Source organism: Phyllobates terribilis, unplaced genomic scaffold, assembly GCF_046119375.1.
Source record: "Phyllobates terribilis strain yellow unplaced genomic scaffold, ASM4611937v1 Scaffold_10__3_contigs__length_209671492, whole genome shotgun sequence".
Classification (NCBI taxonomy): domain Eukaryota; kingdom Metazoa; phylum Chordata; class Amphibia; order Anura; family Dendrobatidae; genus Phyllobates; species Phyllobates terribilis.
The window spans coordinates 149,332,180-149,344,727 of NW_027362770.1; the positions used below are offsets into that span (position 1 = coordinate 149,332,180).

Here is a 12,548-nt window from a genome sequence, read left to right on the forward strand (position 1 = left end):
GGTCATGGTGTGGTGGTATTCGTCCCTTGTATGTGGTATCATTCGGTCAGTATGTGGTGGTAATATGTGTTCTGGTCATGCTGTGGTGGTATTTGTCCCTTGTATGTGGTATTATTCGGTCACTATGTGGTGGTAATATGTGGTGTGGTCATGCTGTGGTGGTATTTGTTCCTTGTATGTGGTATTATTCGGTCTTAATGTGGCGGTAATATCTTGTCCGGCCATGGTGTGATGGTATTTGTTTCTTGTATGTGATATTGGTCATTTTAAAAAATGTATGAGACACATTCCCTTAAATAAAAATAAATAAAAATATACCTAAAAAGAGTATTGGGTATTACAAGAAATGTTTAATAGGTTAGAGTAGAATAGGGCCTGGCCAAAAGAGTCTCCCTGTCCTTGTGGCGGCTTGAAAAATCTTTTGGCCAAAACAAAAGCTGCTGGCTGAATATATGATACTAGATGGTGGCCCGTTTCTAATGCATCGGGTATTCTAGAATATGTATGCGGCCGACCGGGCGCAAGCAGCAGAGCGGTGTTTACATTTGGCGCCAAAATCGCTGATTGGTCGAGGCCGGCAACCGCGACCAATCAGCAAAGCGGTGTTAAAATTTGGCGCCTATATCGCAGATTGGTCATGGCCGGCGGTCGCGACTAATCAGCAGAGCGGGCTTTAAATTTGGCGCCAATAATGCTGATTGGTCGCGGCCAGCGAGCGCGACCCATCAGCAGAGCGGGGTTTAAATTTGGCGGTAATAATGCTGATTGGTTGCGGCCGGCGGTCGCGACCAATCAGCAGAGCGGTATTTAAATTTGGCGCCAATAATGGTGATTGGTCACGGCCGCGACCAATCAGCAGAGCGGTGTTTAAATTTGTCGCCAATAATGCTGGTTATTCGTGACCGGTAACTGCGACCAATGAGCAGAGCGTTGTTTAAATATGGCACCAATATCGCTGATAGGTCGCTGCCGGCCACCGCGACCAATCAGCGAAGCGGTGTTTAAATTTGGCGCCAATATCACTGATTGGTCACGGCCTATGGTTGCGACTAATCAGCAGAGCGAGGTTTAAATTTGGCGCCAATACTGCTGATTGGTCGCGGTCGGAGACCGCGACTAATCAGCAGAGCGGTGTTTAAATTTTGCGACAATACAGCTGATTGGTCGCGGCCGGCGACCGCGACCAATCAGCAGAGCGTTGTTTAAATTTGTTGCCAATCTCGCTGATTGGCAGAGCGTTGTTTAAATTTGGCGCCAATCTCGCTGATTGGTCGCGTCTGGCGTCCGCGACCAATCAGCAGAACGTTGTTTAAATTTGGCGCCAAGCTCGCTGATTGGTCGCGGCTGGCGTCCGCGACCAATCAGCACAGCAGTGTTTAAATGTGGCGGCAAGATCGGTGATTGGTTGCGGCCGCTATTTAAATGTGGCGCCCAAATCGGTGATTGGTCGCGGGCAGCGGCCGCGACCAATCAGCAGAGCGGTCTTTAACTTTAGCGCCAAGATCACTGATTGGTCGCGGGCGGAGAGCGCGACCAATCAGCGAATCGTATTGGTGAGGACCGGGGAGCGGAATCGTATTAGTGAGGACCGGGGAGCGCCGCTGCCTGTGCGGCTACTTCCGCTGCGAGAAGCCGGGAGATGAGCGACTGCTAGCAGCAGAAGTATCCCGACCCGCAGCGCCGCTCCCCGGTCCTCCCTTGAAACCCTAGCCGCTGATGTCCCCACAGTATCCGCATGGTGTTACAAAGGTCCGGACATTTGTGTTAAAAATCGCTGATTGGTCGCTGGCGCTGCCCGCGACCAATCACCGATTTGGGCGCCAAATTTAAATATCGGCCGCGACCAATCACCGATCTTGGCTCCACATTTAAACACCGCTGTGCTGATTGGTTGCCGAAGCTGGGCGCGACCAATCACCGATTTTGGCGCCACATTTAAATAGCGTCCACGACCAATCAGTACAGCGGTGTTTAAATGTGGAGCCAAGATCGGTGATTGGTCGCGGCCGATATTTAAATTTGGCGCCCAAATCGGTGATTGGTCGCGGGCAGCGTCCGCGACCAATCAGCACAGTAGTGTTTAACTTTTGTGGCAAGATCAGTGATTGGTCACGGGCCAAGACTGCGACCAATCACCGATTTGTGCGGCACATTTAAATAGCGGCCGCGACCAATTGGATGTCAGCGCCGCTCCCCGGTCCTCCCTTCACACCCTAGCCGCATGGATGTCAGCGGCGCTGACTGTGCGGATACTTCCGCTGCGAGAACCCGGGACATGAGCGTGCGCTCGCAGCAGAAGTATCCCGACCCGCAGCGCCGCTCCCCGGTCCTCCCTTCACACCCTAGCCGCTGATGTCCCCACAGTATCCGCATGGTGTTACAAAGATCCGGACATTTGTGTTAAAAATCGCTGATTGGTCGCCGATGCTGGGCGCGACTAATCACCAATTTTGGCGCCACATTTAAATAGCGTCCGCGACCAATCAGTACAGCGGTGTTTAAATGTGGCGCCAAGATCGGTGATTGGTCGCGGCCGATATTTAAATGTGGCGGCCAAATCGGTGATTGGTCGCGGGCAGCGCTAGCGACCAATCAGCGATTTTTAACACAAATGTCTGGACCTTTGTAACACCATGCGAATACTGTGGGGACATCAGTGGCTAGGGTGTCAAGGGAGGACCGGGGAGCGGCGCTGACATCCAATTGGTTGCGGCCGCTATTTAAATGTGCCCCACAAATCGGTGATTGGTCGCGGTCTTGGCCCGCGACCAATCACTCATCTTGCCGCAAAAGTTAAACACTACTGTGCTGATTGGTCGCGGACGCTGCCCGCGACCAATCACAGATTTGGGCGCCAAATTTAAATATCGGCCGCGACCAATCACCGATATTGGCTCCACATTTAAACACCACTGTGCTGATTGGTCGCGGACGCTATTTAAATGTGGCGCCAAAATCGGTGATTGGTCGCACCCAGCGTCGGCGACCAATCAGCACAGCGGTGTTTAAATGTGGAGCCAAGATCGGTGATTGGTCGCGGCCGATATTTAAATGTGGCGCCCAAATCGGTGATTGGTCGCGGACAGCGTCCGCGACCAATCAGCACAGCGGTGTTTAACTTTTGCGGTAAGATCAGTGATTGGTCGGGTCCGAAGACCGCGACCAATCATCGAATCGTCATGGTGAGGACCGGGGAGCAGCGCTGCCTGTGCAGGTACTTCCGCTGCGAGAAACCGGGACATGAGCGGGCGCTCGCAGCAGAAGTATCCCGACCCGCAGCGCCGCTCCCCGGTCCTCCCTTCCACATGGAGGTCAGCGACGCCGGCGGTCCTTCCGCTGCTACCGGCCGGGAGATGAGCGCCTCGCGCCGGTCTTCTCCCGGCTGCATCTCCGTCCCGCAGATGAGTCCGGCGGTCGAGGTCCTTCTGCTGTTACCGGCCGGGAGATGAGCGCCTCGCGGCGCTCATCTCCCGGCTCCATCGCCGCTGAGCTCCGTCCCGCAGATGAGCCGCTAACGGCCGCCATCTTTTTTCAGAAATCCCGCGGCGCTGATTGGCCGCTGCTGGACCAATGAGCGACGCGGGATTTCCAGGACAGACAGACAGACTGAAAGACAGACAGACGGGATAAGACGATTATATATATAGACTAGATGGTGGCCCGATTCGAACGCATCGGGTATTCTAGAATAGGTATGCGGCCGATAGATGGTGTTCGATGGGAACTCTTAGTGTGTGATTGGTGAAGACGGGGTGCAGAAAGTAGAGTTTTTCCAAGAGTGGGAGGTGTGACTGGAAGGTTGGAGGGATGGAGGCAGAGCTGGGGTGGAGCCTGGGCGGAGTCTCAAGGGGGCCCGAAAAGTTTGCCATTATGGGGCCCCTAAATTCCTGGTGGCAACCCTACCCCCCAGTGTTCGTGCGCTGTGCCCAGCTGTCCTCATAGAGGCAGGGTAAGAGTTGAACAGGTAAGTGGGGACACAGAAATCAGAGTCTTTGTTCCCCTTTGTTTCACTGATTAATGATGGACTGATCAAAACTTGACATGAAAAGTTTTCTGAAACTGAGGTTTACATCTCCAAAGTATCCTGGATCCAAAGGACTATGCCAAGATTTCGGGAGGTCAGCAGCATGTACTGATTTTAACTCTATCTGCGCCCTTGAATTACATTCTGCTATGGAGCTTTGCTGGTGTCAGAATAGTACTCTATGGCTGATTGTGCACTCTGTGCTTATTCTTCTGTCCTTGTTTATTAATTACACTCCAGTGCTGCCCCCTAGTGGTCATTGTCAGAAATCAGTATTACGCAATGTGTTTGGTAACATGTGTTGTAAAGTGCTGCACTCTGCTGGTCTTAGTTAAGAACTTCAGCCTAACTGCACTATCAGGAATAACTGCTGTTAACCTCAATATCCGACTGTAGTGGTGTAACACGAAACTTAGGGACTCCCACGTGACATTTATATTATTGATGTTTTCTTAAGTGGCAAAAGGGCCATTGGGTTCACTTATGTACAAAGCCTTGGTTGACATGGGGCTGAGTTGCAATACCAGACACAACTCATAGTCAGAGATGGCACTGTTTCTGAAAGAAAGCAGCCAACGTTTTTCTAATTATGGAAAAAACCCTTTAAACTAGGGGTATATCTAGGGGAGCAGGCGGGCGCCGTCGGTCTGCCTGATGCGGCAGTCCGAGGTGTCTACCCGGATGCTGCATTTTGACACTCCCCCGTAGTGGGAGTTGCTCGTTCTCTGAGCCAGCTGTCAAGCTGACAGCCAGCTCAGAGAAGGTGCATGAGTACAATTGAAGCACTGACACTTCCGGGTCAGGCCGATGTCGGCAGCCTGATCAGTTCATGTGATCATACTGCTGACATGACTCCTCGGTGCTGCATAGGCGGCAGAAATTTGATGTGGTATGTGCTCCAATGGAGCTGAAGACACTTAAGATTTATTGTAATTAGGGGGAAGGGGGGAAGAAATTTGAGTACACAGTATTGAGAGAGAGTGGGTGGAATGTATGCAGGCACAGTATGGGGAGCAAGGGGGGATAGGTGCAGACACAGAATGGGAGTTGGGGGGGTGTATGTGGCCACAGTTTGGGGAGCAAATTGGGGGAAGACATTTATGGACACCGTATAGGGAGTGGGGGGATGTGTGCAGATATAGTATTGAGAGTGAGGGGGGGGGGATGTATGTGGACTCAGTATGGGGAGCAAGGGGGGGGATTGAGGGCAGTATGGGGAGCAAGGGGGTGGGTTGGGTGCGGACACAGCATGGGGAGTGAGGGGGGAATGTATGTGGACACGGTATGAGGAGTGGGGGATGGGTGCAGACACAGTATGGGGAGCAATGAGGGGATGAGTGTGGAAACAGTATGGGGAGCGGGGGGATGTGTCAGGAGACTATTGAGGAAAATAGCATGACGAGACAGTATGGGATGAGAAACATGTGAGGGGGCACAGAATAGAGACTAGGTAGTGTGGGGGGTGGTGTGGAAAGGGGGCAGCATAGGGGAACAGTGTGATGCAACAGCAAGGAGGGGATAGTATGCCAAGGAGGGGAAGTGTGATGAGAGAGCACAGTATAGAGACTGGGCAGTATAGGGGAACATAGTGTGAAGAAGGGGCCCAGTATGCAAAGGAGAGGGCAGTGTAGAGGTCATGTTTCATAACAGGGACACTGTGTGGGTCACATTTTCTGCAGGGAACACAATAAAGAGCACTTATTTATAGAGGGGTATGTTGTGTGGCAGATATTTGTATTCACGAGCATTATAATAACATTGCTATTTTTAAGGGTATCGTGTGGGAATATGCTGCAGAAGACCAGAAAAGGTGGAAGTCTGCAGACACAAGCTATGGCTGTGAAAAGTCATCATGGCGTCTGGACAAGATCAAGAAAAGAAAGAGAATGACTCCAATCAGACAACGTCATCTATAAGGTCCTGGATGTAATTATATGTGATACTGGTTAATTCTCATCAGTACTGTGGTTCCTGTATGGTCTGTAGTCTGATGATGACTCATAGCAATAACATCCAGTATCTCCTTACCATTGTTAAGGACTTACTGGAAGTTGTAGGTTCATGTATTACAAATTTATATGCGTCTGACCTAACATTACAATTAATGTACTATGCACTGATGGTGGTTCTGGTGCTGAATTAATATACTGATGATGGCCCTAGTGATGTATTTATGTACTGATGGTGATTCTGGTGATGTAATCCTGTACTGATGGTGGTCCTGATGATGTATTCCTGTACTGATGGTAGTTTTTGAGATGTATTCCTATACTGATGAGGGTTTTGATGCTGTATTTCTGTACTGATAGGGGTTAGAGTATATGGATGTATTTCTGTACTGCTGGTAGTTCTGATGATAAATTTCTGTACTGCTGGTGGTTCCGGTCATCTATTTCTGTACTGATGAGGGTTGTGATACTGTGTTTTTGTACTGATGACTTTGACAGACAGCGCCCCATATCTCATCTTCTTGGAGATATTGGGAACTTTTGATATCAACTGCAGAAAAAAAATTAATTAATTTAGATGTATGGTGGTGAGTTGGGATTTAACAATATAATGTATTACTGATCATTATTAGGAATGATTACTAGGCTGGGAGCTCTGCATTGTCATTTATTATGCTGTTATCGGATGGTCTTTTTATCCATATTTGGAGTATTGGTCATTACTGGTTGTGTAGTTGGGAATTGGAATGATGTTCAAATTTACTTTCGTCCTGCTCCAGTATGCACTTAAAGGGGATGTTAAAAAAAATAACATTTGTATATGTTACACACACATATATATATATATATATATATTTTTTTATTCATTTTTTATTTTATCCCCAGAAACAGCACCACTCCTGTTCAAGAACTGTGCGTGGCATTGCAAAGAGCCCCATGGTTACATTGATTCTCAACATCTTTCTTCCCTCAGATCGCCAACATCTGTAAACCTAAGTTAATGGAACTTTGGCTTAAAGGAGTAGTTCACTTTTTTTTCTTTAATTTATCACATATCCTCACCTTCTGGACCCATTCAAACCATGGTATTGCTACCCGTGTTCCTCAGTGGTCTCCTTGCTTCCTCTTGTGGCAGGGGAAGTCACGTGTGTCCGAACTGGAAGAGACAACCTTCTAGCTCCTTCTTCTGGCTCAGATGGCATATGACTGCTGCAGTCAATCATTGGCCGCTAATTGACTGCAGTGTTCATGTGATGTCCTCTGCCAGGAGACACTGGCAGCAGTACCAAGGATCAGTTACTACAGTGGGTACGGAAAGTATTGGGCAGTTCCTTTGAGCTCATGATTCTCATTTGGTCTGACATGCACTGTGAGCTGTGAGGTCTTATATAGACAGGTGTGTGATTTCCAAATCAAGTCCTATCAGTTTAATTAAACACAGCTGGACTCCAATGATGGAGTAGAACTATCTCAAGGAGGATCACAAGGAAATGGGCAGCATGTGACTTAAATATGAGTGTCTGAGCAAAGAGTCTGAATACTTATGACCATGTTATTTTTCAGTGTTTCTTTTTTAATAAATTTGCAAAAATTTCTACTTTTCTGTTTTTTTTCGGTCAAGATGGGGTGCAGAGTGTACTTTAATGAGAAAAAAATGAACTTTTTAGAATTTACCAAATTGCTGCAATGAAACAAGAGTGAAAAATTTAAAAGGGTCTGAATACTTTCTGTACCCGCTGTATATCTTCAGGGTTTTTTTTTTCTTAATAGTTCCAAATTCTGTATTTATCCACTAGAGGGCGCAAACTGTACTCTGTTAATTACATTCCTTGTATGAATCTTATGCTGTCCACTCCTGAGCTCCCTCTAGTGGAGAGTGGAAGTAGTGAGTCATTCCTTGTATGAACCTTATGCTGTCCACTCCTGAGCTCCCTCTAGTGAAGAGTGCAAGTAGTGAGTCATTCCTTGTATGAACCTTATGCTGTCCACTCCTGAGCTCCCTCTAGTGGAGAGTGCAAGTAGTGAGTCATTCCTTGTATGAACCTTATGCTGTCCACTCCTGAGCTCCCTCTAGTGAAGAGTGCAAGTAGTGAGTCATTCCTTGTATGAACCTTATGCTGTCCACTCCTGAGCTCCCTCTAGTGGAGAGTGCAAGTAGTGAGTCATTCCTTGTATGAACCTTATGCTGTTCACTCTTGAGCTCCCTCTAGTGGAGAGTGCAAGTAGTGAGTCATTCCTTTTATGAACCGTATGCTGTCCACTCCTGAGCTCCCTCTAGTGGAGAGTGCAAGTAGTGAGTCATTCCTTGTATGAACCGTATGCGGGCCATTCCTGAGCTCCCTCTAGTGGAGAGTGCAAGTAGTGAGTATTTTAATTATATTTTTCTGTAAACCGATTCATTTGGAATCTGAAATTAAAAACTTATCCTCAGTATAGAATCAGAGGCTTACAAAGATGTGCAGAATTGAGGCTGCATGCATGAAACTAAAACAGAATACTAAAAAATAAAAAAAAAAGGCCACGTTTGGGTTAATAAAGGAGAATAAGATGTTGAGACATTAATGGAGACATAATTACATTTTGATAATGGCTTTAGGCTAACCTGTCGTACGCCCCCTATAATTGCCCATTACCGGGGCACGGAACCTTTAAAAGTAGCGCGTGTTTATAGGTAATTATAGTCCTGATAGTTCATGTAATCGCCTGCACCCAAGTCACCCATTACCGGGTGCAGTAATGTACTTAATATGGAGAGCTGGATATTCATCACTATGACGGGGTCACCATTAGTCACATTATATGTACTTATTGCGGCTGGAGGGAAGTTATTATAGGCATTAAAGCATTAACAAAGAAGATGGCAGCAGGGAAAGACAAGTGCCAACGGGTCCTATATCTATGGATATTACCTATTTTATACAACGCGGGTATGAAGGTTGTTGGAGACACTTATAAAGGAGTTCTCCATGAGCATCTTAATAGCAAAAGATCTAAATTTATAGAAAACACCCTTTTCTACTGTGTGCAGATTCTGTACAGAGTTGGTCTCCTTCTCCCTCTGGCAGCTGACAATCCAGTCCCTGCTTTCCTCTCCTCAGCTATACAGATGGAACTTCAGAGGCTCTGCTCCTTTCTTGGCAAGCAGGCAGAAAGCGATCTCTATTGGATGCTCTGCAGCCAACAGCAGGATCACTATGCAGTCTTTCCCGCGACGAGTGATTACAGGTGGTCACTAGTGATGATCGAGTATGCCTCATTAACCATTTCGGCGAGCTTTTTTTTTTTGTGCCGTGCTCTGTGTTTCATTCATTCGCCTGCGAGCATCATGGCTGTTAGCCTGTTCGCCACACTATCTCTGCATGTGTCACAGCTGTCTAACAGCCATGACACTTGCAGGCGCGGCGACAATTAATGAAACGCCGAGCACGCCAAAATACTCGGCGAGCACCCGAAAGGGTTAATGAGGCATACTCGATCATCACTAGTGGTCACACATGCTCAGTCAGCTGCTGTGCACATTGCTATACAAACGGACCAGCAGGTGGCACCAAACTGTGTACTGTCAGCTCTTTTTTTTTTCTTTGAGATGTTGCTTTTTGATCTCTATAATAAATGATATTAAGTTAAAAACGAGATTTTAAAAGGTATTAACAACCTAACCATAAGATAAGTCATTGGCCGTTTATATCCATGTGCTGTCGAGGCTGCAAATAGTGTACAGAGCAGGAAATGCACCGTTCTGTACACTGTAGTATGTGTTCCCCATTGATATGAACGGGAGCTGAGCTGTAGTACCCAAAGATGGCCACTAGAGTGTAATGCATGACATGGATACTGTTATACCAAGTGCAGCACTAAAGTGTAACAGTACCAGTTTTACTTAATTAGCGCTATATTAAAAAAACACTCCATGAATACCAAGGGTATTATGGGTAGAGGAACATTGTCCTTAAAGGGATTGGTTAGAAAAAAAAACCACAAACATATTGAGGGATAGTTCTCCTTCTTCATCTAACGTCCAGCTGTATTTTTAGACTTGGCCGAAACATTGCCTTCTCTATAGTTTCTCCTCCTTCCTCACAGGCTGCACAACTCTACTATTATCACAGTAGCTACTGATAGAGGATCATGTGACCAGACCTGCCCATCAGTCTCCTCCAATAGAAAACCACTAAGCAGAATAGCTGTTTTTCCATTGGTGGAGAATGATAGGCGGAGCTGTTCACATGATTCTCCATCAGCAACCACAGAGGAGTAGCCTGTGAGGAAGGAGGAGAACCGGTCATACTTCTATATTAGTATGTGCCACAAAATCACATCCCCCAACACATTTATTATAATATAGTGGACAACCTCTTTAAAAGATCAAATAAGTAAATGGAATAGTGTCTTGGGGTGCGATTCATCATTTGATTTTTTTTTTTCATGTCATATGCTTTTAGTCCAAAAAGCCAGAATGTTTTTTATAATATATATATATATATATATATATATATATATATATATATATATATATATATATATATATATATACTAGATGGTGGCCCGATTCTAACGCATCGGGTATTCTAGAATATGTATGCGGCAGACCGGGCGCAATCAGCAGAGCGGTGTTTAAATTTGGCGCCAAAATTGCTGATTGGTCGCGGCCGGGAACCGCGACCAATCAGCAAAGCGGTCTTGAAATTGGCGACTATATCGCTGATTGGTCACGGCCGGCGGTCGCGACTAATCAGCAGAGCGGGGTTTAAATTTTGCGGCAATAATGCTGATTGGTCACGTTCGCTGGCCGTGACTAATCAGCATTATTGGCGCAAAATTTAAACCCCGCTCTGCTGATTAGTCGCGACCGCCGGCCGTGACCAATCAGCGATATAGTCGCCAAATTTCAAGACCGCTTTGCTGATTGGTCGCGGTTGCCGGCCGCGACCAATCAGCAGAGCGGGGTTTAAATTTTGCGCCAATAATGCTGATTGGTTGCGGCCGGCGGTCGCGACCAATCAGCAAAGCGGTGTTTAAATTTGGCGCCAATAATGGTGATTCGTCACGGCCGCAACCATTCAGCAGAGCGGTGTTTAAATTTGGCGGCAATAATGCTGATTAGTCGCGGCCGGCAATTTGGCACCAACCATGCTGATTAGTCGCGGCCGGCAACCAATCAGCAGAGCGGGGTTTAAATTTGGCGTCAAAATCGCTGATTAGTGGCGGCCGGCGGTCGCGACCAATCAGCAGAGCAGGGTTTAAATTTGGCGCCAATAATGCTAATTGGTCGCAATCGCCGGCCGCGACCAATCAGCAGAGCAGTGTTTAAATTTGGCGCCAAAATCGCTGATTGGTCGCGGCTGGCCACTGCGACCAATCAGCAGAGCCGTGTTTAAATTTGGCGCCAATACTGCTGATTGATCTCGGCCAGCGACCGCGACCAATCAGCAGAGCGGTGTTTAAATTTGGCGCCAATAATGCTGATTAGTCGCAGCCGGCATCCGCGACCAATTAGCAGAGCAGGGTTTAAATTTGGTGCCAAAATCGCTGATAGGTCGCGTCTGGCGTCCGCGACCAATCAGCACAGCAGTGTTTAAATGTGGCGGCAAGATCGGTGATTGGTCGTGGCCGCTATTTAAATGTGGCGCCCAAATCGGTGATTGGTCGCGGGCAGCGGCCGCGACCAATCAGAAGAGCGGTGTTTAACTTTAGCGCCAAGATCACTGATTGGTCGCGTGCGGAGAGCGCGACCAATCAGCGAATCGTATTGGTGAGGACCGGGGAGCGGAATCGTATTAGTGAGGACCGGGGAGCAGCGCTGCCTGTGCGGCTACTTCCGCTGCGAGAACCCGGGACATGAGCGGGCGCTCGCAGCAGAAGTATTCCGACCCGCAGCGCCGCTCCCCGGTCCTTCCTTGACATCCTAGCCGCTGATGTCCCCACAGTATCCGCATGGTGTTACAAAGGTCCGGACATTTGTGCTAAAAATCGCTGATTGGTCGCTGGCGCTGCCCGCGACCAATCACCGATTTGGGCGCCAAATTTAAATATCGGCCGCGACCAATCACCGATCTTGGCTCCACATTTAAACACCGCTGTACTGATTGGTCGCCGACGCTGGGCGCGACCAATCACCGATTTTGGCGCCACCTTTAAATAGCGTCCGCGACCAATCAGTACAGCGGTGTTTAAATGTGGAGCTAAGATCGGTGATTGGTCGCGGCCGATATTTAAATTTGGCGCCCAAATCGGTGATTGGTCGCGGGCAGCGTCCGCGACCAATCAGCACAGTAGTGTTTAACTTTTGTGGCAAGATCAGTGATTGGTCACGGGCCAAGACCGCGACCAATCACCGATTTGTGCGGCACATTTAAATAGTGGCCGCGACCAATTGGATGTCAGTGCCGCTCCCCGGTCCTCCCTTCACACCCTAGCCGCATGGATGTCAGCGGCGCTGCCTGTGCGGATAGTTCCGCTGCGAGTACCCGGGACATGAGCGGGCGCTCGCAGCAGAAGTATCCCGACCTGCAGCGCCGCTCCCCGGTCCTCCCTTCCGCATGGAGGTCAGCGACGCCGGCAGTCCTTCCGCTACT

General features: G+C 48.2%; 1 long non-coding RNA gene across 1 annotated transcript; it reads left to right on the forward strand.

Moving 5' to 3' along the window:
- Positions 1 to 3,815: 3,815 nt before the first annotated feature.
- On the forward strand, positions 3,816 to 7,462 carry LOC141164171 (uncharacterized). Its single transcript, XR_012250859.1, has 3 exons — positions 3,816 to 3,964; positions 5,797 to 5,941; positions 6,859 to 7,462. It is a non-coding gene; the product is annotated as an uncharacterized lncRNA (long non-coding RNA).
- The last annotated feature ends 5,086 nt before the right edge of the window (positions 7,463 to 12,548 follow it).